Source organism: Pseudopodoces humilis, chromosome 5 (assembly GCF_049639895.1).
Source record: "Pseudopodoces humilis isolate 2021_Gansu_Grassland_sample_001 chromosome 5, ASM4963989v1, whole genome shotgun sequence".
Taxonomy (NCBI): domain Eukaryota; kingdom Metazoa; phylum Chordata; class Aves; order Passeriformes; family Paridae; genus Pseudopodoces; species Pseudopodoces humilis.
This window is the reverse complement of record NC_142204.1, coordinates 10,350,820-10,378,464: the sequence shown is the minus strand read 5'-3', so window position 1 is coordinate 10,378,464 and position 27,645 is coordinate 10,350,820. Positions and strand designations below refer to the sequence as shown.

Here is a 27,645-nt window from a genome sequence, read left to right as displayed (position 1 = left end):
CATTCAGGGGCAACCTTAGAAGCACTTACATAAGCTACGTGTCTCCAAACAATTTTTAAAAAATTTGGACACCTTTTACTCCCACAGATCAGTGCTGGACTCCTCTGAAAAGAGATAGATATGGACTAAGAAGCACAGCACATTCTTTTGACTTCATTATATACATTAATTTTGAGGTTTTCCTAGGATTACAACAGCAATCTACATTCATGCAACACTCTTCCAGCACAATCCAACCATTTTACACACCTGTCTACCTGCATACTTATCATGATGTCTTCAGAACACCAATTGTAGTAACTCTTAGTGTCATAAAATAATTGAATTACATAGATTGGAAGGCTACTTTAAAGATCATTTGTTTAAAGCTTCCAAGTTAAATTGGATTTTGCATTGCTGGATCTTGCCTTCTCAAAGATACCTATTTCTCAGAAACAGCTATGAACTATATTAAGTTTGGTAAAAAGTCTTTTTTAAACATTAGAAAATTAGTTCTGAAGATTTTTATGATAAAATTCTCAGCCATTTGTTATGCAATTACTGATAGGTTCATGCTAGTGACATTTGTCACCTGTATTTTTGTCACCTTAGCAATGTGTCCTTTCTACAAAAAAAAAAAGTAATTAAATACACCAAGATACCTGCATGGAGGAGATACTGAGTTAGAATCACTTGAAGAACAATTATTACTATCCCTCTTTTCTCCACACTGGAGATAGCAGTGTTATCATCCTTTATTCTCCTGCTCAATACAGCCAGTGTTTCCCTCTGTGCATCTAGTGAAACACTGAACTATTCTGTTCAGTTCAGCTTTACCTTTCAACATTTTTGTTTTCCATGTCTATCAAGTCTGTCGAAAAAAAATCCAGTCTTCTGACAATTGCCATGTTTCTTATGCCATTAAGTGATCCCAGCTATGACTGCCCTACTGCTCTAATAGATATCTGTATTCCACCGTGAATACTTCATTGCTTGGGTAAATCCTCGGCTTTTAGACAATATCAAAATTTGTTGAAATTTCAATATAACAAAGTTTTCACCATTTTAAAACCCTCTCTATATTTTGCTTCAAAGAAGGATGGAGAGAGCTTTGGCATCTGACTCCAGCCAGGTCCTGTTCCTGAGAGCAAGGGGATGCCCTCACACTGCCAGAGCTCCTTGTCTATTGTTAAACTCTGCTTGTGATGTGATGAAAGTCAGAGTTAGAAGAGATCTGCAAAAATATATTTGCAACAGATCATCCTAACTTACCTATTATATCCACGCTTCCCTGTGCTTGATGCCGCACTGGATTCACAGCCAGGAAATAGGTAGAACTGTTGTCCAAACCCAAAATATTGTTTTGGGGAAGAAGGGTATTTTTTCTATGCCATATCTCTTTCTGTGATATTGACTTCCAATTTTTTCTTCAATTTATGTGCATCTAGTTAGAAACTTCCAACAACATACACAGTGCTGAGAGCTTTATGCAAAGTAATCTCTATTGTCAATGTAGTGGAATAATACTAGAAAAAAAGACACTATTTTTCTGTACATATGTGTCTAGGTATTTAGGTACGTACAGTACTGGCTTACTGGGAAATTTTTCCTTTATGAACACATAAATCTTTTTCATTAAAATCAGAGTTATTTATGCCTAAGACTACCTGTGCTTGCACCAGACCTGGTGGGCCAGAAGAAAACCCTGCCAAGACCACAAACTAACCAAGCTCTCCAGGGATTCCTAGCTTGCCATAAGGGGTGGCTTAAGAAAGCAGATTTTTGAAGTCAAGTTATGAGTCCCTGTGGGCCTCCTGCTTATTTTATGAAGGAAAAAATTCATCTACCTCTTTACCATATAACCAAACACCCACAGACAAGAGGAAATGCTCTGAGAAATTTACAGAAACTTCTCTGGGAAAATTGCAGAATCTTGTACACCCTATGCTCCTACATGTCCATTAAAGAAAAAGATAACTCCCTAATATTTTGTCCTGAAGAGATAGTTCTAGGAAAGAAATATAACAGTACACACTGAAAATACAACATTCATGAAATCCTGAGCAAATATTTGTGCAAATGAAGGTTAAGGAGCTGGCAGTTCTGAAAACTGTAGTCCTCTATTTATTGACAGCCTAATTTCAATGCAGGCAGCTGGAGTGGAAGCTTCCCTACACTGGCCTGCCAATGCTTTCAACCCTGACCCAATGAGACCCTCTCTAGAAGCAAGAAATAATTAATTCTTTATGCTTGTTCGGCCCTGGATTTATTTCAAGCAAGGGCTGCCAATTCCAGAGATTCTGTACACAGTGATTTTATAATACAGTCTACAGTCAACTGGGATGTGAACCGAGACCACCTAAGTCATTCCATTAAAACAACACACTGGAGTAGAAATAGAGTGCTGGGAACAAAAGGCCAGAGCTGCTATCTGTTGCCCTGAAAACTGCTTCTGAGCGTGCTAACATAGTTTTCTAAGGACTTTCCCAGGACAGTAAATGTAAACATAGATATGTGTACATTCTTTCTGTTACACGTCTTCTGATGGGCATTTCTCATGGCCAGTGCAGTGAGAAAGTGTTATTCTGACCATCCAATCCCTGGCCATGGTAAGAAGCCTATAAATCCTGAGAGGAAAAATAAACTCTGCTCTTTCTTCACCACACCTCAACCTGTGTCCGCATGATCTATTGATCTTCAGCGGTAACAGCTATCCACTTCAGCTTGTTTTTGTAATTGGAAGGTGGTTGCAAATGAAGGGAAAGCAAGTTGAGTCATATCTAATAGCCTTGAAAATTACATAATAAGAATTATGAGGGAAAGTCAGAGAGCACTAGAGAACGGTTTGGACCTTAATATACTTGTATGACCTATTATTCTAAACACAAATGTTCCCTGTCCTTTTTATGGAACGAAGTGAATTGTTGTAGGGATTCACTTGCTCCAGGCATATTGAGTCTGATGCAGTATTCATTAGTAACGAGATGTATTTCCATTGACTGAGACAGTGACTTATTTTATTTAGGCTAGCTCTCAGAAATGGATGTGTCAATTTTCCAGGATCTAACTTCAGTGTTTTGCTTAAGGAGTAAAATTTTCAGAAATTACTAAGCACTTTCCTGAAAATTAGTCCATTTAATGCCAGTCTGTAGCCAAGCAGACCTGCAGACACACCTGTCACTGCTGAAAACCAGAAATCCAAATGGCTCCAATTTGAAGCCTCACTGCACTTTTTTCCTTGAAGCTGTTGACAAAACTGTTCAGTTTACTAGAGATTGTGTCAAAATGCCTGCATTAGACAAAGTGCATCTGCACAAGTCTCCCACATAAATTTTAATTTATTCTTTATTAGATACGCATAGAAAACAGACTTTTCCTCTGCTAAGGATGAAGAGTTTCCTCACATCATGCCTATGCTGTCTGCCTTAGGAACACACCTGTTGCTCCAGAATGCCAGGTGAGAACACAGCTCTGGCATGAAACTCATTTCTCCTGGAGTCAGAAGTTCATTTCATCACTGACATTTGTGAAGCACAGCCTTGTTTTATGATCTAACAGGGAAAATAATACAAGCAGTACAAAATATGAGTTATTAGCAAAATAATTTTTATATAATTTGTGAAATCTATTGCTTTTAAAATAGATAATTCATCATGTAATAGCTTAATTATAATAGCTATAATCTATTACACCTAACTAAATGAACACACTCCAGTAGAATAGCATGAGTAGAAAAACTCTTGGAAGCTAAACAAAAACCTCAGTGGCTGCATGTTTAATCCTGATAAATTCAACATAAAGATGCATTGATAGCAGTAGTGTTGGATTAATCCCGTAACTCTTTTTGTTTGCTCAGAAACGTACAGTTTAGATGTGATTCTTAAAAAAAATATGAAAAGAACAATTTCAATTTTGAATTTTTCAGTTCACTTCTGTAATTCCTTTCCTCAGAACTGATTAGGGCCATAACAGAGGCCCTAATACTCTGTATCACAAGCTACTACTACATGATGAACATAGCTCCATTCATTTTCCATCCTATGATTTTATTTCACAGAAAGACAGCTCTGCTTATCTTTGCTTATCTCTGCTTATCTGAACCACAATGATGCCACATCAAATTATCTTTATGGAGTAAAAGTTAGTATGCTTCTAAAAGTTTGCATTACAGGATCTAAACTGTAAAAGGATGATTAAAATTTATTCCTCTAATTCAGAAAGGGATTTATCAACACTCCAGTACATCGTTTTTAACAACACATTTCCATCCCTGTTATTCAGACATTCTGACACAGTTGACAAGTCTGCTACTTGTTTTTTCCACCTCAGCACAGAGCTGAAGTTTTGATACTGAGTCTGCTTCCTCTTGCCTCACCTCACACCTGTACCAAATTAATGTCTTAGCAAAGCAATAGAACTGCAACACATTGCAGAAAATGGTGTCATATTGCAAACAAGACCATAACACCAGAAATGCAACTGTTAGGCAGCACAACATGTTGGAAGGAAGAATTACCAGCAGCAAAGACAGAAAGAGGACTGAAGCAGTAGGTCTGCTTGTCCCGTGTCACTGGACAGAAATTGCATCTTTTTAAGCCAGGGAGAAAAATGGAACTTTATGTCCTACCAAATTCAACAGATGTAGATCATCTTAATAGTGGCATAATAGCAACCCACCTACATGAAACAGAACTTTATGTCAATTAGTCTATTTGGACAGAGGGAAAGACACTGATTTTTTTTTTCAGCTACATTCACTATTTACTTTGAAACATGTTTGATGCATTTACTAAATAAGCCCTGCTTTAAATATTCAGAAATCTCCCTTATGCTAATATTTTGTGATTTTCCCTCACTACATTTTTAGACACATAATACTACATAATCTTCAAGCAAGAAAACTCCCACTATTTCTCATGGGATATCAGCATGAAGAGCTCTGCATCTCCCACCATACCCCTGGTTTGCTGACCTGTTCCAGCCATGGGCTGCCCATGCCAAGGCTGGACCACTTGGATGCAGCAAGATTAGAATGGGGGGACTGTGCAGATCTACTGTGCGGTGATTATGAAGGAAGAATGTGTGAGAACGCACACAAACTAACAGTTCTCTCATCCCCTGGGAACAAGAGGCCACCAAATGCAAGGAGCAGGAGCCAGGATGAGATACACAGAATGTGGCAGCTCTTGATAAAAGAGGCTGCAGGCCTGAAGGGTTCTGTTTAGTGCCTGCATGCATTCAAGGCAGGCAAGGAAAGTGTGGTAAGAGGGATTCACTAATGGCTACAAAGCAGACAAGCCACACCAGGCTTGGGAAGTCCCCCTGAGCTGGAAACAGTGCAAGGAAGTATCACGTGTGCCTGCCCTGCTTTTCCTCTTCCCTGGGTACTTAAGGCTATTACTAGAGACAGCTATTGTGGCAAGACAGGCATGTATTCTGATCAAGTACCAATGTTCTTGCTATCTAAGAAGAGTCCCTCTGGCATGTTCACTGTGGCCTACATATCCTGTTGGGTTTTTTTTTACCCATTCTTAACAGATTACACCATTCCACACCTCTCCTGGAAAATGTAGAAATTATTTTACTCATAAGGCACATGAGACACTTCTTAAGTGCTATTCTTTATAGCTTTTCTGCTGCTAATTCCACAGAAATAAACTGGCACTCACACACTTGCATACCTAAATCCCATTTACTCTCACCCAACAGTTTTCTGATTGATAACAAACTATTTTTCTACATCATTAAGGTTGGACAAGCCCCATAATACAGAATGCAAAGGTAGATACATGTATTTGAAAATACCAGCAAGTACTTTTTTATAAAAGGCCAATTTGCAAGGGTTTAAGATACCTTTAAAACAATTTTTACTATTTAAAATAAAATTTGGGGTGCGATGGGAGTTTTATTTCATAATTTAAAAGGCAAATTACTTTCCAATTTACTTAGACACTGAAAAAAATGTGTCCCGCTCCTTGATGCCTTAGTAGTAGACCTATAATAGGATTTCACTAGTTTTTTTTTCAGGTGGAAGTAAGATTATGATCCCAGCTCTTGTGGTACTGAATTCACAACGAATTCAAGGGAAAAAGGATGTATCTGCACTATTAACTTTAAGCATCTAATACCAGTGTTCCTGGGACTTTCTGGAAATGTGCAGAACTCAAGTGCTCTGAATCACAGCTTCATTAGCGCTCATTCCTATTAATGACTTGAGCACAAACATTAAAGTTTCAGGAAACCTCTTTCCATCATATCCATAGGGGAGGATGGCTTTGTGCTTTAAGGCTAAAACACTTTTGGGTTTTGTTTCTTTTAGGTTCAGTGGATATTTTTGCAGTTTGCTTTGCAAAGTGAAGCATTGACAATTTAATTTAAAGACAACCAAAATATTTTTTTTTATCTGCAGATATTTTAACCTATTTCTTCCTAATATCTGAAAAGGAAAGTACACGCACTCATCTCAAATTACTGTTTCTCTGAGAAAGTTTTCTGATTTCCCTGCAATTTGCTTATCAGTCCAGATTATATAAACATGATTTTTTAATTAATGAATAGTTTGACTGTGGGATCTTGCCCAACACAGTCAGTGAGGGCTAGGAATCTAGGGGGCTAGGAATCAGGAGGCAGCATTCCCTCTCTAGGGAGCCCACTGAATACCATGCTTCCTTGCCTGTAAAGTAAGGATACACATCTTTTGTCTGGCTGAATGAAGAGTCTCAACTTCTCAGTCTCTCTCTCCCTCTGTATAGCAGTTGACACAATAGACCCAGACCTAAAAGCTATTGTAACACAAATTAATACTACTTTTCCACAAGCCCTTCACCAGTGCTACCTAAATATACTTTTTGGCCACAGTACCATCCACAAAACAAATGCATTAGAGATTTTCACCACCCATGCTGAAATTACCACAGCGATGCAACTTTTTTTAGACCTCAATGGTATAAAAAGAAAATAGCATCATCTTGTTCAATGCCAGCTCCTCTGCTGAAATATTCATCACCTAAGTGGTAGTTATGTGCTTTCTCGAAGTGTAAAATGCATAAGCTTTGCCTCTGGCAGACTATGTTCTTACTATGTTTAAACCTGTGTAAAACAGCCATAATTATCAAGAATGAATGGCCAAAAGTGAAAAAAAAAATAAAAATCAAGAGATTATATGGTTTAATTCAAGTTATCCACAGAACTTGTTAAAAAGAAAATTAAGAATACTTCATAACTGAAAAATGCAATCCTAAGGATCTGAGCTTTTTAAGTAGCTGTTACTTTAAAATAAAATGCAGTCATCATTATTAAAAAAATGAAGTGATATTTATCATCATTACCTGTTATTATTGGTACCATTTGTGGTTTTATTTAAATGCTATTTGTTTTTATTGCTGTTTACAGGGAAATTAGGCTCATGCAAGTGAGCAAGAGTTATTGTGATAGTGTGTGGGCATGAGTATGGAGAAAGCATTCCACTGACCATGAAACAACAAACAGACCCTAAACCACAGCTAGTCTCTGACTCCTGAATCATGCTCCATGATAAAAAGCCTGATGAACTTTCTTTATGGACATAAACTATGCAGCTATTCTACATAAGAAATCTGCAGAAATACAGTTAGGAAAGTGCTTCCCTAGATAGGTTTGTGGATCAAGCTAAAAGTTAAGGAAACTTCTGGGGAAAAAAAAAAAAAAGAGTTGATGAGCAAACCTTGGACAGGATGGTATTAGGTAAAATAATTTATTTTAAATAAGGCATTCTGTTATATCCTTCTGTAACTCAATAAGGAAGGTAGAAATTGTCTTATCAGAATGGTCCATCATTTGGTATTGGGGTTTATTGTAGAGCCTGTTAAGTCCTCTGCTGCTTCCAATGATGCAGCCATTGAGGGGCATCATCACAGATGTCCCCACAAACTTAGACACAGCAAAAATGAATAAATTAATGAGCACTTTTGTCTTTAAAGGGCACTGATTTAATATGCTGCCATTTGTGCTCTTGCCAAGAAACCCTGTGCATTTAAAGCCAATGCCCTAGAGACCTACAGGGTGAAAATTTTTTGCTTCAAGATTTGCTTTTGAGTGTTGTATGAGATCTAACAAGATTCAAATGACTCTGCAAAATTTCTTTGGGTTGCCTCTGCTAGGGCACTTTGCTCTGAATTCCACCATCTGCACTTGTACCAGGGATTCTCTGAGGTGCAGTAGAAAACCCTTGGCTTTGCCTGGATATGTAGGACTGAAACAGAGCTCACAACTGGGGAAGAAGATAGAAGGTGAAGAACACTGCTTAGACAAGGTGGGTTCTACAGCTCTTAAAACAGCTGTTCAAAGCACCTGCCAATGTTTGTCTGTTGTTACACTCGTATTCTGACCAGGAAATTCAGGAACAAGAGAAATTGTTATATGAAATCAGTTTTAGAGCAATCTTGCAACTGGACACAGAACTCAGGGGTTATCTGGGATAACATTTATGCTCCCTGTGACTTCAAGGATCTAGGGACCTGACAATAGTCTGGATTTTTGCTTTTTTCTTACTGTGGTAAATTACAGTTGAGGCTTTTTTGGTTCTACTGCAAGTTTTGAGTTTGTTTTGCTGCCAAGTGTTTTGTGGCTTGTGGTATTTAGTTGCATCTGGAATACATGTTCCCTGACTCCTTTTGAACCTCTATCTCTTGCATCTGACTTTGACTGATGGCCTTGGGGATCTTTTGTATCCATAAATTGCTATATTTCTGTTATTTGTTGCCCAGACACCAATTCAGTGAAGGATTCATGCTGCACAAGTCCCTAGAATTAGGAAAGAATCTAAAAGTATTGCAAGAATAAAGCAATCATAATGTATGTTTAAAATCTGTAAATGGCAACTACAACTGCAGCGAAACACAAATAACCAGTTATTAAAAAATATTATTTCTTTATGCATGTATATTTTCCCTTTCAAATTTTCTAATCAATCAATGTAGAAATTACCTAAGACTGCTATTCTGCTAAAAAACCTGCAGAGCCTTTAGTTGAATAAAATGTGCGGGGATTTTGTTTTATTTCCAAGTATCTTGCTCTGAGACCTATTAAGACACTCATTGTTTCAAGGCAAGATATTTGATGTTTGTAAAGCAAATTAGATACTTACATGCTTTATATTAAAAAGGCAATGACCAACTTCACAAAGAACCATACAAATACCTTTTTAATTGAAATCTTTCCATCTCCCCTGCTTTCAAGTCCCCAAAGATACCAAGCTATGAATTTCAATGAGGTCTTTGCAAAACAGTGTTTAATTAGTGCTTTTCTGTCAGCCTATCTTCCATCACCCATCTAACCATTCTTGTTTCTACAGAGACATGTAGCAGCAATTTTATATTATACAAAAGGAGCAACATTCTCTCACAGGTAAGAGTCTAAAACCTATCAGTTCAACCTAATTTTGGTATGGCCATATGAAATAGCGTCTGCTTTTATTTTGGAGGTAGCAGACATTATCCATTAAAAAAAGGGAGAAAAAAATTTAAATAATAATAATTATAAAAAATTCTGCACCTGAAAGAACCAAAGGCTTAAACAGCAGCAGTCTGTTATATCACTGCTGCACTTCAGCTGTGCCTCTGAAATTATCATCTGGAAAAAGTGGGACTAATGCTGATCCACAGCAAATGATGCAGATGGACATACGATTCTGACCAGCTTGTAGACACTCTGCAGGTTCTTTTGGTCAAATATTCCTTGGTCAGTTCTATCCCCAGCTGAAGAAGCCTCTTGCATTCCTTGCCAAGCAAACTCTAACACAGCAGAGTTCACAGCATCTTCTATACCTTGTGCCTAAAAATGGCCACTAAGCCTGGCTGCAGCAATTCTTGATGTCATACTCTTCCAGTGGGACCAGAGCAAGGTGACACACCCAGGCTCCAAACCTCTAGTGCTCCACAACGCTGATGTTACACTACAAAAAACTGTAGTGCTTTACGTAGATTAGGCACATCAGGTATCACTCCAATTTTCTTCTGAAGTGTCATCAAATTTTTGATGCTTATCTAAAAAGACTTCTACACCCATTTTCTCATCATCTTCAAAGAAATTATAAAGTCCTTACTGTGAAGGATCTAACTAAAAAAAACCAAACACCTCTTTATGAAGGTGTAATTCTGAGGTAAAGCTGGTTTATGGCAGAGACACATCATTCCTGGAGGTGAATGGAAGCAGGGGAAATGAATGATGAGATCCTGTACACACATCACATGGAAGACATGAGAATACAAACAAGCTCTATGGAAAAGAAATAACTTCCACTGATGATGTAGAGTGATACTGCAGTATTTATGTGTGAAGATGATTAGGATACAGTCGAATGTATGGAATGGAGTAGCATCACAGCAGACTGATCCTGCTTGAACGGCATCCTGGAAATGTTCTGTTCTTGGAGTAAACGGAACCATTCCAGTGAATGCTTCCGTATGAGGACTTTACACTTAATTCACCATGACTGACAATTTCTTGGTCTGACAAGGGGTCAGAAATGAAGAAAAATGGATGCCACCAGCAAATAAGAATGAGGAATTTTGAGAGATGTAATAAAGGACATTTACTCATACTACACCTATTTTTTCACAATATTTCTCCTTCTTTCATGACCCTTTCGTGACACCTTCTTAACATGACCCTAAGTACTAACCTGAAGATTAAAGTAATAAATGTTTTTTAAATCTTGATTTTAAGTAGAATTGTGAAAAGATATGCTAGCATCCAGAAATAAGACCCATGAGGAAAGCTGACAGCATCACATGAATTTCTCATTATGGTAGGCCTTTATGTCCTCAGTCTTGGCTACAAGTAGTGAGTGTCAGGACATTAACTTTGGTAAAGAGGGAGTAGAGGAGAAAATGAAAGTAGCAGTAAAAGCAATGAGACACCACAGGAGGGTGCTACACACAGTCACTGTATTCTTCTGGCAGGAGCAGTGAAAGGCAGCATGACTATGTTTTCCATAGTTGGAAAGCAGCAGTAAGTCCTTTTTTCCTCATAGCATCCCAAAACAAATCCATTTACTTATGATCAGAAACTCAAAACCAAAGGCCACCAGTTGTGTTAGCCTGAGACCCACTGGTTGTAATGGTACTTCCAGCTGGGGCCACTTGAGAACACGAGGAGCAAAAATTACCTTAGCAAATGACCCATCCAATGCAGTGAGTTTAATGATTGCATAAATATTATACTGGGCTTACACTGGGTCAGATAACAACTCCCCTCTACCACCTATTCCTTACATGCTTAATACTGACACATCTTCAGAACACTCCAGGATTCTCAGAATGAAATTGTGTGTGAAGAGATTTATACTTTTATGAATCAGCAGATGACAATACACTTTCTATAAGCATAGATAGATTTTACTGTGCCCAGATATGTTTCCTCTCCCGCTTCACTTTTCAGTAGCAAAACAAACCCAGAGCACTGTACTATGTACAGTACAACACATTTACCACTAATTACTTTTTATTGAGGCTGTTTACAGCAATAAAAGCAAAATTTTGAACTACTCATCCCTCTCTGAAGAGATTTATTCTAACTTTCTAGGGTATCTAACTATATCCCAGTGAAGGCAGGAGAGCTCACCAAAGTAATCTGATGCATCTTGCGGGTCCCTGGAAATAGAAAAATTGCATATTCTTCCCTTAAAGTATCCTCTATACAATGGAGGGTCCCTTGCCCAACTGCTCAAATATGTACACTCCGCAGAACCTGTCTCTTCATTGCCTCATCTCAGTGGAGATTCTGTTCAGGGCCCTTGGGTACAGAAGGAAAGGACATGCCAGCCCACAGAGGTAGTGAAACCACTGGCCTCTTATGCAGGGAGAGGGAAGATAATGCAAGGGAGACTTCCAAGCAAGGATCTGGAATTTTTCCTTTCCCCTGCCCTATTTCTTTAACATTATTCATCCCATTCTCTTCTGTCATTCTCTGACCCCAGTCTAGTTATATCTTCCTGTGGTGGTGTTCTTTTTCTTGGGTTTTCCTGTTAATTTCCCTAATCACAGAACCATAACTTATCTCTATCTGGAAGGGAACAATCAGGATCACTGCATCCAGCTCCCAAATTAATGTCATCTTGGCCATGAGCTACTTCATTGCCAGATTTGTTCTGTCATAATATCCCTTGCAAGTTGCCACTCCAGTTTTCTTCTCTTTACCTACAGAGTAGTTACCACTTACACCTTCGCTTGCTCTACAAACCCCTCTTCTCTTATTTCTCTCTTATACAGAATGACTCCCTCTTCAAGGAGTAAGTCCACCTGCTGCTGACTCTGTCCCTGGCTGCACATCAGCATTTCCACTCTCAACAAAAACAAACCTTACTTTATATTTTGGAGCCTTGTGCTTCCACCTGTTTCTATACCCTCTTGCTTGATGAGTTCCAGTTGTTCTCCAGAGAGGTGGTGAAGCAAGCCCTAGCTCCTCATTCTCTTCACTCGCTTCCCAGTAGTGTTCATCACTATCCAATACTGGGAGCATCACAGTTTGTTTGCAGTAAAACCCAGTGTGTGCTGTATGTACATCCCATACTGTCCATTCATTCAAGCATCTCTATCCAGAGGTAATGGGGTAATGTAGTTTTCTAGGATTACACCTCTAAAGCAACCTGGGATATTTCAGGATGAAAGGTGCTCTATTGAAAAAATAGGTAACTACCTCAGAAGCTTAACCATGAGAAAACAATGCATATCCATGCCTTAAAGTAACTTCTGGCCTACTAGTCCAAACAGGGATAAAAAGTTAATGCAAACAAGCATGGAGAAAGCATTATAATGCAGGTCTAGAATGCCAGGAAATAGTGTCAACATGCAAAGTAAGATGCAGTCAGCACCCCTGCTTTCTGTGACGTGGAATTTTGATGCTTTTGGCTCTACTGGGGCATGACCTTGCTCTGAGAAAGCCACCCAATATTAATCAGAAGTGGAAAGCAAGATACAACAGAGCTGTGGAATAAATGGGCTGGTGAGGGAGAGCACATACCACAAAAAGCAGTGCCAGGGGGAGAGTGGAAATCCTTGGCTCATCTGGTCAATTTGCTGCTAAAGAAGTCTCAATATAGAAGCTCACAAATAATTTCATGGAGTGATAACACACCTGTTGCCTAATAAGCTGTGTAGAAACATGTGCTTTTCCAATTCAAATGCCACTGTCAGAATTCCATTCCAATGTAAAACTACTTTCACATACACCAAGCTGGAAGCACAGAATTAGGCAAATGCTTTCAGAGAAGTTTCTGTCAGCCTGCAATAAATACCTGTGGTTGCTATCACTCTAATAATTTGGCAGCTAAATGTTGTTTCTAACACTGTTTGGAACATGTCATGAGGAAAAACCATACGTACAATGCTGCTTTCACAGAAGAGAAGAAAATATGGCAATGATAGCCACCACATACACTTTTTCTGTAGGGAATGGAGTTTGGATGGGAAGAAAAGGGGAATATCATCTATCAGAAAGCAAAGCAGAAATACTACCTACTGAGAAGACATCTCATTTTTTGACATCCAACTTCATAAATAAAGCAAACAGGCTGCTAGTCAGTCTATATCCTATACAAATACTGGAAATGCTAACTGTCTGGGAAGAAGAAATAGAATGCTATACCCTGGTATGTGCACTAATTTGCTAACTGCTCTGTGGCTTCAGTCCAGCAAAACACTTAAGCACATGAATAGTCACAACAACAGAGGTCTGAAAGACTGCCCATATATTAAAGTAAATTGCAATGTAGGAACAAGACTCTTCCGTGCTTTCATTAAAGCCCACAAAACTCAGAGAAGAAAATCAATGCTGCCTCCCTTGGGTACAGCAAGCAAGGAGTGGAGTCACAGCAGCTGCTTTTAAGGATAGCTTAGGTAAATGTATTTGCAAAATGCATATGTATTTGTATACACAAATTTGAAATATACATACATTGGTGGTTTAACATTGTTTTCTAAGCCAAAAAGAAAAAAAAACAAAACTAAGGTTGTTTTCTAGTTGAAATACAAAAGGGCTATTTAGCTATGAAAAAGCTTCCAAACCTTTTACTTGGCTTGCTTTTATGGTTACACAGAGTTTGCCATTCAATGAAATATGTTGCTGTGGTTTCCCCGAGTTTAGTTCAGAAGAGGAATCTGAATAAAATGTCAGTCTGAGCCATGCAGCGATTGTAGCTGACACAAATCAAATGTCAGGGTTCAAGCGGGTGTGATGATAACACTGGGTGGGGGCACAAGGGAGAGAGATGAGTGAGTCTGGAAGGTGATATTGCAGGGTCTAGGTCAGGGGAGAAGTGAGAGCTGCATGGGAAGGATTGGTGTAGCATGGGCATGATGAATATATTGCTATTTGAGAAAAGTTACCTGTGATCAGGATTTACTCAGATGGTGCCATTAAGGCACTCAAAAAACATTTTCTGGTTGCCTCAGGGAACAAAAATCCTTTATTATCTGAACAAGAATATTACCAAAAGGACCATTTTAAAGTATAATTTCTGCTTTTACTTCCACTAGTATTTACATTCCTCTTCCTTCTTTGTTTGAATGCTACAACCAGCAGCTAACACAGACACACAGTGGGCATTTGAAGGCAAATACATCTTTCTCAAAGCAGCAAATTTGATCCCATTCCTGTCACAAACAGTTAATTTGGGGGGGGGGTGAAGGGCACTCAGCATCAGATTTCATGTGGAAGCACCTGAAATAGCAGTCCTATGTTATTAGCCATGGAAGACCAAATGCTATCAAGAACACAATGAGTGCATGTCTAATCTGCAAGTTGTATTTCAGAGATGAATGAAATGTTTACAGGGCAATAGTGGTGTGAAAGTAGAAGAACCTGCTTCTCTCAGAACTCTTTATGCTCTGCTGGCACATTCAGGGTGAGAAACATCCACTGTGTACACAAACCACATTGCTGCTGTCGTATCATTGCTCTTCTGTGCTTTGAGGCTTATTTATCATTGCAGTATAGTTTCTTCACCCTAAAACTAGCAGACTCTCTTTTGTGCCAAAGTGAAGAGCATCACCTGCTTATACCTCTGCTCTTATTACCATAACAATCATTAGAAACTTTTGGGAAGAGTAGGCTGTGTAATTGCACTGGAAGTATATTCTTCAGGACTGAATTGCCTTTAAGCTACTTAGTACCTCCTGGTTTCTTTCTTGCTTTTTACTCTCTTTCTCACAGCTCTACATAGAACCTAGAGTCATTTCTCTCCTATAGTTTAGTGAAATGACTTGCTGATTTCTTCTGCAGGAAGTGAATTGTAGCAGTTATTCCTGACTTTCTTTACCTGAGCAATGGTGTAATCCAAAGAAATGAGGATGGTTTGCTTCACCTTCTGATTCAATCTCTCTTGTTGGCAAATGTTCACAGTCTCATGATGCCAGTTCAAATCCTGCTGAAACTGCTGGGAGTCAGAACAGGTTTGATCAGGCTTGGATCTCATCCGCACTTCAGACAGAACACTACAGTCTTTGGAGCAGTCTTTGGCCTCTACAGATTTCATAGGCTAGAAATGCTGTATTTCATCTAGTCACAATGTATACACTAATTGATATTCCATTTTTTAAAAAAGAACAAGAAGGTGAAAAGATAGAATGAGTGAAGATGGAGACGCACTGGCAGAGCTGCATATGGAAATAAATATGAGATGTCCTAGCAGCATATCTGGATTGCAGCAATCCTTGGCTTTAATGGTCTAAGTAAATAAAGGTGAAGAAAATCCTTAGGAAGCTACAAGCTGTTTGCCAGAGGTCAGCAGAAGACTAAACAGAGTGTAGTCAATATTGCTGTGCTTGCGTGAACACAAAGAAATAGAATTCTTCTTGATAAGCAGCTGTATTTCATTTCTATACTTAGATGAAAAGCATCAGCTAAACACTGAACAGGTATTTTAATTTGGGTGGTATTTACTGGTGGTCAAGGTAAGCAGAAAAAAATGGCAGTGCTTTTCCTGACATCATGCCATATTGGAAATTAAGGAAATCCTGTTTCTGCCCACAAATGGACTTGTGGAAGTCCAAAGAGAGAATAAATATGAAAAAGAAAAAATTAGATGTCCTTCAACACAGCCACACTTCTGATCACAAAGCTTCTTTTAGAGACAGCTCAACTTTGTACAGCTCAGCACAGAAGTATCTCCATGAAATGTGTCATAAAACACACTAAGAGAAAATTAGGCCTTTGCAGGTGTTTTTGGAGGAAATGAAGAAACAAAACAACCCCTAAAATATTTAAACAAATGACATATAAATATGATGGAGGTTTATTTATTCACATTTTGGGTTTAGGTGCTTGATAACTAATAGGAAGAAGTGAATCTGATGGACATTCAGAAGTGCTAGAGACCAACTAGAGCTGGGTTAAACAACAAATTCACAGTCTGGAAAACAGTAAAATTCCTTTTATCACCTAATATCCCTTTTGCATAAAAACAACAAAAACAACAAAACCACAAAAGAGCTCTTCTGCTTCCATGGGGGAGGATCCTTTAGATCCTTTTAAAGGCTCTAATTACTGAGTAGTACAACTGGTGCTCTTTGATTTTATTGTTTTTCTGGCATTTTACTTTGCTATGAGACTGTTTTATGGAGCATTTTGGTGAGCTCCTGATAGGCAATCCTCCAGACTAGTTCAGTGTTCATTGGGCTAGTAAGTGGTCAGCTTCTCTGAGAGACAGCACATCAATGACAGCTCACTGTTCCCTTCTGGGAATTCTAGAAAGATTGAACAGCACACAGTATTTTGAACTAATGCCAAATGCTCAAAAGTCCTGCTTAGATCTACACATAGAGCATTTTCAAAGTAAATCTCCAGGTGAATGTACTGCCCAGGATTCAAGTATGAGACACAGATTAGCCTAGGAAACTACAAGTACTGCTTTAAAACACCACATACAGGTTTCTTTGCTTGCTATTTTTTTGGTATGTGTTTCAGACCCAAGTTACAGCAGAACAATTAAATAACCATTAAGCATGCACTTAGGCCAAATGATAGCTTTTCCTGGGAAAAGGGAGCTCAGAAAGCATTTTGTCTGGAAAGGTGAGGAGCAGAATCCCAGTCCTGAAGAAGAGCAGGCAGACAAACAGCCGTTGCCCAGGCAGGGCAGTTTCACCTCCAGCACTCCAGGTGTGCCCTTCAGCATAGCCGGCAGGACCCTTTGGGTTTCTTTTGCTCATTTTTTCCTGCAAAGCTCCCCCAACACTGGAAGATTTAATCTGTGAAAGGATTTCATCTGTCTGTATTCAGAGACACTACCAGGAGCACCCTCTTGCACCCAGAAAATCAGGCTTCATGTTTGAGCTGCACCTTGTACCAGCCTCTCTGCCCAATGAGAAGCTTCATGGATTCTCAGTGTCATACAACAGCCACCCACAGGGGCAGATGAAGCTGACTAAACACCACTTCTACACAATGACAATACCTCCATGTCCAAATGTTTCAGAGTTTTGAAGTTTGTGATGATGATTATTATTATTATTCCAGAAAAATCAGCTAATTCAGAAAACAAAATTTGGCTTAGTGGGAGAATACACTTTCAAAAATAATTCTGACTACATTTTGTTGGCATGTTCAGGTGGTTGCATTCCTCCTCACTTCCCAGAACCTATCCATTTCCAATGTCAATTTTGCTGCCTTCCCAGTACAAAGGCACAGTGCAGAGAGTCAGCAGGCATCCTGAATTTCAGTGAGAAGTCAAGCTGCCTGGCACCATCAGAAATTTTTCAATTTACAACATGGAGCCAATAGACAACAAAGGGAACAAAAATGTGGGAAGGAAAGGCAGGAGAGAACAGGATTTGCAAAATGCACTGTTATCCACCAGGCCCCCTGCGCTACACTTTGACCTCTAAACATGTACACACAGTTCATCAATCACTGATGTTCAAGTGCACCAGGGATGAAAGAAGGGAATTAAATAACAGACCAACAGAATGGGGTTTGGAATATCTGCATTCTGTTCATAGTAGGAGCATACATAAAAACAGATACTCAGCTTAACAAAACAGATTTGGTGAAATCAACACAATATCAATTAAACTGCATGCACTGATGAATGATCCCATCACAGGTTTTCTGGAAAGTTCTTGTGATTTCTACAGCCTTCCTGTGTAACTCTAGGCAAACTGTTTAATTTTTCTGCCCCTCACATCTGTAAGTTACAGTACATGGTGTAATAACTCCTCTTTCAGAAGGGGTAAAGTCCTGAGGCAGTTTTTGTAAACTCCTGTGACATCTGCTAGCCAATTAGTGATTAGAAAAGCAAATAAGTAGGAGTGCACTTTAGAAGAAGCAGAGGGAGAAGAAATACACAGCTTAAGAATATTCACATCCCTGCTTCCCCATCTTGGCATTTGTAGCTTTTACAAAGAAATGTCAGTTTAAATAACCAATTCTCATTACACTAAATACTGAAATGCCAATACTAATCACGTGGATTTGTTAAAAATTAATGTTTTATCAAGGAAGCTCTTAGATTTGGCCTTTCTACTACTTTGCTGTTTGATATGGATTGAAGATAGCAGCTATTTTACCATTGTCTGCCCATGTAAAGTGTAGGCAGAAAGTCTGCCAGCTCTGGTAAATCACCAGTGTAGCACAATGCTTGCAGAACCCAAGTGGATAATATGGGCTTACATGGCCTGTGCAGTGATTTAGTGAGCTATAAATACAAAACTTTGAAAGAACTTTGAACTCCAGAACAAAAGTGATGTTGTTTTTAATCCAAGGTGAATGCTTTATGATGGAACAAGAGAAGAAGGATTACTTGCAGCTTCTCAGCCCTGATAAATCAGTCACAGCCTTTGGAAAATGATTAGTCGTACTATGCATCATGCACAAACTCTAGGTTAATCGATTTGCGCACAAGCTCAATGCTTTTATCAATAATGAACAGTTTAGATGCTCTCCTCCCCCTGTTACACTTAACACCTCTGTTTCTCCATTTCTGGAATCCTGGGAGCAGCAAAGCAGGGAAATCATCCTGATGTCTTGCTCATGATTGCAGGTTGACTTTGCAATCTCAGCACACAATCTATTCCACTGAGAAAAGATGACATTCCAAAGACACTGCTACTATGATTGTCCTGTGACTATACTGTGGCTTATACAAGAGAGAAGTTATGTACATGAAAACTCTAAGGGAGCGGATATTGTAAAGAAATGTAACTGGTGAGTCAGGGAATTAAGGAGAGAGAAGTGTGGATTTTTGCCTTACGTTGTTTCTCACCCTTCATTTTATATCTATTCTCCTCCTCTTCACCTCATTCCCACTTGGCTGGCTGTTTCTCCTTCTCTTATTTTCTGCTTGCCTGACATACCTTTGTCTCACTCCCTTCTTCCTTTGTGTTCCCTCTTAAAAATATCTCGTGGTGTTCCTACAAAGATCTTGTTATGAAAGCATTCACAGTGACTTCTAAGATATTAAATTTAACAAAGCATGCAAGTATTCTTAGGCTTGAAATATACATGACTATTAAATATATGCATCTCCCTTCTTATTTCCATTAACTCCTAAATTAATTCAGGGTAGCTCAGAGCAACCTCAAACATAATTACATGGAATAATTAATTACATGGAATAATAAATAGAACTGATGAAATGCATGCCACATACAGGAGGCTAACAGTTTATATGAACAGGCATTTCCTATTCATATCTTGAATTTCTTCTGGTTTATAACCAGAAACACATGGCAGTATCAGTCTCTAGAACTCCTGCTGCATCACATCTCTGAGATTTGTCATGGATAGCAGAAAAGAGGAACAGTGCCTGCAACATGGCCTGTGACTGATTTCTCTGCACAGTGAAAAATACCAGACACACATAGAGACACCCATCGTGACTACAGCAGGTACAAAAGATGCTGAGCATCTTTACAGAGTATTCAGAGCAGGCCCTGCCTTTGAGACACATGACAAATGCAACATATGGTATACTTAAAACAGAGTCCATTTGTTGTGCTATGTGCGAATGCAAGCTTTTTTCCCAGTACGCTCTGGCTTAATAATCTTCCCAGATCTTTCTCACCTGATGTTTCAGTCAACTGGATGCTAGAGGCCTTTAAAAAAAGTCAGTTCTTTCATTTAGTATAATCTTGCTATACTCAAAGTAGACAGCATGGACAGAACATTGGTTCACTTCCAATGCTATTGAATGATTGAGTGTGAAAGCCTCTTTTGCCTATTTTCTCTTTCTAATATTTTTCTTAAGGTCCTGCTTTCCAGTGTGTTTTCCCATTCGTGTGTATCATTTTCCTGTCCTGTCAGCAATGCCAGTCCCTCAGCTGCTGAGCTCCAGCCTGGTCACTGCACTTTCTGTCACACAAGTGTGGAGAATTTCTGATCTGACTTACAAATTCTGTGCTGCCCCTGCAAGATGGCTGGCTGTCATGATGCTGCAGGGTGTTTCAAACAGCTGCTCTTTCCAAGGCATACTTTTTTGCACCTCCAGCTTAAATTGCCCCCTTTAGTTTTCATCCACACCAAAAGGCACTGGCAACAGAGCCATGCAGAAACAACAACTGTACCATTAAACAATTTCAGATTCTTTCTCGTTGAGAAATTATCTGCATGTCCTAGTTTATCACTTAGTCATATTCAGCTGTGCATTAACTGTTCAAGCACTATATATGTATATATATATATGACTTCTAGATTACCTACCAGGTGATGTTTCCTAGCACATCTAGGCTGTGCTTTTTTTGCATTGTTTTGTTTTGTATTTTATTTTTAAAATAAAAATATTTATGTCTGTTGTGATCAGTATGCTTAAATCTGGTACCTGTTGAAGGACAGCTTCTGCACAACGCTCTTGGAATTCAACCCCAGATTTTGGAAAAATCTGGCCATCTGGTCTTGCTCCTGAGTGTTGGGAGACTTTTCCTTTGAGTTTCAATTAATTATCCTCCTAACTCTTGGCTTTCTATTGCATTCAATCTCAGCTGAAGCAAAGCAACAATAGGTACTGACTACTCAACAAAATTTGGTTTTCCTTCTGAATCAAAACTAATTCAAAGTCCCAGAAAAAAGTTTTTTTCTTTTGGAAGGAAAGTGAGCTACAAAACCAAAGTAGAACGTGTAGAGACTTGGTCACATTTTGCTGTGTCTAAGTATGGTACGAGTCTGAATTGGTCCCTAGGAACTTGACAGAGGACTGCAATCAACTTTACTTGGTTGTATCTAACTCAGCAACTTGGGATATGCTGAAACTCTATCTTGATTTCATGTCACATAACATTTTCAAACATCCTGGTTTCTGTCTGGACTGCTCTGAGCAACAGAACTGCAGCTGCTTTCATGGATGGGATTTCTCCTGCAGTCCAGACACAGTCTTAGACAATACAGTAATATTTTCTTTATAGTTTCCTTTTTTTTTCTTACATATAAAAAAAAGATTGCAGCCTCAGGTTTCAGATGCATTTAAAATTTCTTGTAAGCCAAAAGTGGCATGCCTTTGTCTCCAATTCTATGACATCATAAGCATTTAAGCTGACAGTTATTGAAGGTCTTAAAGTGAAAAGCTAAGGGGAAAGAAGAAATATCAACAAAATAGTACTGAGAATTTTGAAACTTAAAACTCTGATTCTGCAGTTTTATTTGGACAGACTTACTTTTATTTGAATAGTGCTTAGTAGGCAGCTACAAAGAGGATGGAGGCTCTCTTTTCACAAGAGGCCACAAGGAGAAAAGATAAAGAGCAATGGTTACAAGTCACACTGACCAAGGTTTTATTGGTTTTATGACCAAAGGAAGACAATTTTTACAATGAGAATGACCATTCAGTGAAACAACCTCCCTAAGGACATAGTGGAGTCACCATCACTGCTGATGGTGGTTTTCAAGATGTGACCAGACAGGGCACTTGGTATTTTCATCCAGGCTCCCTTTCCACAGAAGGCTGGAGGTCATTTCCGACCTGGGCTATTCTACAATTTTATGAGACTACTTAGTACCACATCTAGCCCTAAACTTTCACCTAAAACTGATTTTGCGGTTCTGTGATGATTACTGCTTCCCCTCACAGCTGAACTTAAGTCAGGTTACACTTAAGCTGGTTTTACACCAGTTTCATTTTACTAGTCCTAATCATAATAAGTCATTTGTATATGAAAGGAGGGAGATCAGGTCTAACAGAAATTACATTTTACTCATACCCAGGTATTTTCACCTGTTGCATCTTCCTTCCAGACAAACTAAAAACTCTTTCTCTTTCAGAGGAATAGAAAAAGAAAATGCAAGGTGCCCTTCACACAGGCTGCTGGAGCAAACAAGACTCCTGGAACAGCAATTTTTGTGGGTTATACACATTTTTTAAAAGTTATACATTCCTAACAGGACCCACTGAGATTTAGAATAGCTTTTCTATATCTATATCTCCTAAATTCTGTGAAAAAAAAAAAATTAAATATTTTATTCTAAATGTACCATAGGAATATATAAAGAGACAAGTTTCTATTATACTTTGATCATAATGTGTGCAGTTTTAGGAGAAGGGTTCCAAGATCACACTATGTTCATGCAGATAAAACTGCTGCTGCTTGAAATGTTTTCTTATTTTATCTATGAACTTATTTCCTTTCTAAAATTTGCTTTACATGTATTTCTTTACAATCATATTAGGATTCCAACTAAAAAAGAAAAATAGGATTATTCTGTGAATGGGACATCTGCACTCAGGGTAGCCATGGTGAAGCATATTCAGGTAGTGGACTAATTTAACTGGTTACATCATCATGGAAGAGCTTTCATAGTTGAGATGAAAAACTCAAACTTGTACTTCATAAAGTCTGGAAGAGTGCTGGCAACACTTAATTATTTAAAGTCGCCCTTCCACATGAATTTAAATATGAATAGATTATTGTGCTTTCTGTAGAAAACCTCTTTCCTCTAAAGTGCTCTGCAGAAATTCTGAGTCACAATGACCTTCTTTCCCAGAGTCCCACAAGGAATAAGCACCAGAGATGGGAATAAAGAATCCCAGAATCCCAACTGAGTGCCCAACTGAGTCCCCAGTGACTGGGGACGGTGCTTCCTCCCAGGAAGTCCTAACACATTATTCTACCACCATGAAATCACACTGAACTAAGAAAACACACGAAGAATAAAAATAAATCAAGGAAAATAGTAAGGAAAAAAATTGAACAAAGGTGGCTTTATAATCCTCAGAAGATGAAACTCAGTAGTTTGATGTCAGCTGACTAGTGGACTCCTATGCTACTACTGCAAAATTAACAAGGGTTTAACATATAATGAAGTTTAACAAGTTTCTGTATATCAGCAAAAGCATGGTAAGTCATTCCACAGGGCTATTTATCAACTGCAAGACAATGTGGCTTGGCACATTTCTTTTCCCTCTGGGTCTAAACCTACACACTTCTGGTATAGAAAGAGACAAGCTGTTTTTGAGAATCCTGCTAAATTGTGGTAGCTTGACTTTATGTCAAATTCCCTAACTCTGCTAAGGCTAATGGGATAAAAGGAGGTGAAAAAGCATTTCCTTGCTAAGTGTTCCTTTAACAGGCTTGAAAATGACAGTGACAACTGTGTAAAAAGCTTTTTCACCACTTGATGAGACCACCACGATCAGCCTTCTATAATCTGGTATTTCTCCACCTCTTCTCATCTCCATATGTAACTGCCGCTCATAATTCACCTGCCTTTTCAGCTTACTTGGTGCTTGCTGTATAAAAACATTGGCAGTAAATGATTAGCATACATAAAAGCATTAATATAGGTATGCTAGATGTAGACATCCAGGGGATGGAATCTAAAGGGGCTGAAGTATTCCCAGCCACAGAGCTCCTGAAGTACATTGCTTGTAGGCAAAAACCCTCTGTGCTTGCCCCTGGAGGTGGGACTCAGCTGGGAATTTGGGTAGGTGAGGCAGTTTGAAGCCAGGGCGCCTTCCCACAATACCTTTTGTAAGTTGTAATGCAAATAGGATGCACCCTACCCTTCACTGTGTTCACTCTGAGCTTCAGTGGAGAGACAGGCACTCTCTCTGTCTGTTTTGTCCATCAATCTGTAGGCACTCTGTCCATTTTGATACTTTTTAAGCACAATTTAGATTTTTCACCAGCTTTCCTAAACTAGGACTTTAAGGATCTGCCCCAAGGCTTTGTCGAATTAGGGCTTTTGTCTCATCATCAAATTCAGTGAAAACATGCTGTAACCCACTAACCTGACTCAGTCACAGCAGTAGTATATGATAGCAATTTCCACATTTATTAAACACATGCTCCCTCTTGAGCTGGAGATGATACAGTAACAGCTGTTTTATTCAGGTTTCTCTATAAGTCATGAGGAAACAAACACAACCTTGTCTCTGCTATAATTCCCACTGTTCATATCCACTCATGCAATTAAGATATACAAAGATAAACAACTGTTAAGTTCTCCATAACTTCAATTTATTCTCCTTCCCATTATCTGTCCCTGTTCCTGCCATCATTATTGCGAGTAAACTAGCACTGAATCTGACTCAGCAAAGCGAAATTAAGTTTCATGCAAAAATAAGTGAGGCAAGTTGTCTTGGGCAAATTATCCTTCCAAAAGACACTGGGACTAAACATAAAAAGTCAGTAGGCCTGTAATGAAGTGAAATAGTGCAAATGCTGGGACATCAGGGTTTGCTCTGACTTTAATGTCAGCCTGGCCTCCCACTAGTACAAAATTATTATCTGTGAATCATTAATACCTTTTGTCTACAAGAAATAATAACACTTCTGGATGGCAAGCCAACATGTCATTTGAGAAACAAGAACATAAGCCCCCAATCATGAACTCCAATATGGCTTTTAACCACAACTTGTGGGTAGGAGCACGGTTACACAAATCACCCCAAAAACACTGGGACAAGCACAGTGCATCTCTGGAAGATGAGAAAATTCACAGGGCAGCCAACAATTTTAAGGAGGATATCTCTTATCAGAAGAAAACATTCCTTTGCCTGGTAAGTGCAAAAAGGGATGTATTCCTTCCTCTGCTCAACTCTCAATACCCAAAGTCCTTTTTAAGGGTTGAAACCACCCCATTACTTGAATGTGCTGGTGATCAGCACCAGCTCTGCTGGTGTCTGAGGCAGGTGAGCTGGGCCTGTAGGCAGGGCATCCTTAGGCTTGGTGCTGCTCCCTCCCTTCTGAACTCATCCCAACTCCAATCATGTCCTAAGCACCTTGCAATGCTTCTCTCTTTTTTCCCAAGGTGTTTGAAAACAGGAGGGAAAAGGTGGCAGCAAACTGCATGAAGAGCCTTGTGGCTGATGGTTTTAGACTAGCTGAGTTCTTGGAGAGACTTTAGGTAATGTTGAGGACATCTGTTACTGCACATGCATTTTACAGAGATAGAAATGCACCCATCCTACAATGAATGGATCTCATTATGCACGAAGTCAACAAACTTGCTAAAGGCCTTTGGCAAGTCAGTGCCCTTGTGTTTGGATTGCAGTGCTGGCTGCATGGTGTGCCTTTGTCCACTCCAGCCCTGTTTACCAACAGAGGCAGAGTCACCATATAGCCCTGGGCACCAATCCGGATAAATATGTTGATGTGTATTTTTGTGTTCAAACAGTTTCTGTATCAGCGTTTACAAGTGATACCTACGAAAGTGAGTAAACACGGATATTAAAAAAAACATTTGCTTTCTCACTATGCATGTTTACTGCTTGCAGTTCAGTCACCTCTGACAAGAAGGTGAAAGAGATCATTTCATCTCAGTTCCTTCCTCTGGCATACCCACCTGATGTATTTCTGTGAGGCTCATGACACTGCAGAGTAATGTTTGCTGTTACTGTAAATTGACACTTTACTTCTGAAAAGCTGCAAACCATTTGTTCGTAAAACATACTGCAATCCCCACTACTCTATTTGGTAGTTTGCTTGGTTTTTTTCAGATCTAAAATAATTTAAACACGTTGCTTCAAATTGAACATCCATGTTTTGTATGACATTTTCTTTGTAAACAAGTTAACACAAATATATTTTCCATGCATATTTATTATGTGCCCACAGCAGTGAGTATTCAAATCCACTCCCCTAGACTTTCTGACAAACTAGGAATCCTCATTGCCATAGAAACATACCTTTTTACCCCAATGAAACTATTCCTTAAAATTAACTTTTGCCTTTATAGTCTCATTTTTAATTTATTTCATTAGTTTCCATCTCAGATAACTAAATTCTTTTTTTATTACAGCTGGGAAATTTTATAATGTGCAAATTGAAATAATAATTGTAGCACAGTACTCTGCAAGTGCTTTTCATTAAGCCTCCAGCTACTATTCCTTGCTCTATCTTTGTGTCAGGGTTACTTTATGGTGGACAGAAACCTGGACAATTTAGGTTTAAAGAACGATTAAAAACCTATTAGATAACAACCTCAAACACACACTGGTTCATGTAGCTTAACTGCATATTCTTGTCATAATCAAAATACTTTAAACTTAATAATCATGCTAAAAAGTGGACCTGTCAATATATTCCATAGTTTCACAACTCTGAAAGTCAAAATCATTACTTGTCATTACAATTCCATTTAAGCAGACACACAGTTGTAGTGCATCTAAAAAAATCTTGGTATCTCCCAAGGGTAAAACTCACCTCTGGTTTGTGTAATGTTAGTTCCTACCTGAAAACCCTCTTTCCCTTCCCCCTTCCCATTGGCTGTGACCTCCCTGTATCACCCCATCACCCCTGCCCCCGGTATAAGAGAAAACCCAGGGCATTTTGGTCTGGTTCTTGCCCCAGATGGATGACATGCAATAAACCCGGGATTACTCCAGCAAGTTTGAGCCTCCTGTGTCTAGATACTTTGAGTCCGTGTTGTATCCACTCCAGGACCCCCTCCGACGCCTGTGTTCCTTGACGAGCAGGGCTCTCACCACGGGGGGTGGGACAGAGGGGACCCCCCGAGAGAGGACTGCAACAACATACAGTGCCAGAAATACATCTACATTTCTGAGATGCTGAATTGCAGCAAAATTGTGACATTTTGCTTTCTTATCAACAGAACGACTAAACTCATACTCTGTGTTCAAGTATGATTTTCTGGTTAGTATTAGTCACTTAAAAATAGTTCAGAAGCATCTGTGTGGCCTGTTGAAATTTACAGCATGCTTACACTGTTGATCACCAGTCTCATCTTGCTAATTCGCTCTGTATTGCTTATTGGTAAATGAGTTTGCTAGCATATATTCCCACTGATGCCAGAGACACAGAAGCCTGAATGAAAACTGAGAGAGTCCACTTAATTGGCAAAGATTTATAGCTATGTTGTTTTCTTTTCTCCCTTTCCACTCAAACTTGCCTTCCATGTCTGACATCTACAGAAAAAGGAGAGCTGCTTATTCTAGTCCAAAACAGCAGCAGACAAGGATCAGTTCTGCAGTGATTCCTTGTTTCTATTGCTTGTGCATAGGCAAGAAAGAAACTGTTTTTTAATCCACCCTAGGATAGGGTACTGAACCAAAGGAAAATCCTGTGTCGATATAGTATCAGCCATGATCAGTCTGCAATGAAATAATGAGCTACATGACTGGCAAAACCCCCCATAAACTGTGTAATTTACAGAATTAACAAGCTGCTCATTTGGATTTAAGACACTGTGCTTTCTGAGGTAAAACACAGGTACACCATTATCCAATGGTGTACAGACAATAAAATA

At 39.0% G+C, this 27,645-nt stretch overlaps 1 protein-coding gene across 1 annotated transcript in view; it reads right to left on the bottom strand.

Moving 5' to 3' along the window:
• The window catches only part of SCUBE1 (signal peptide, CUB domain and EGF like domain containing 1), a 266,991-nt gene that overhangs the window by 120,484 nt on the left and 118,862 nt on the right, over nucleotides 1-27,645 (bottom strand). The window lies entirely within an intron of this gene.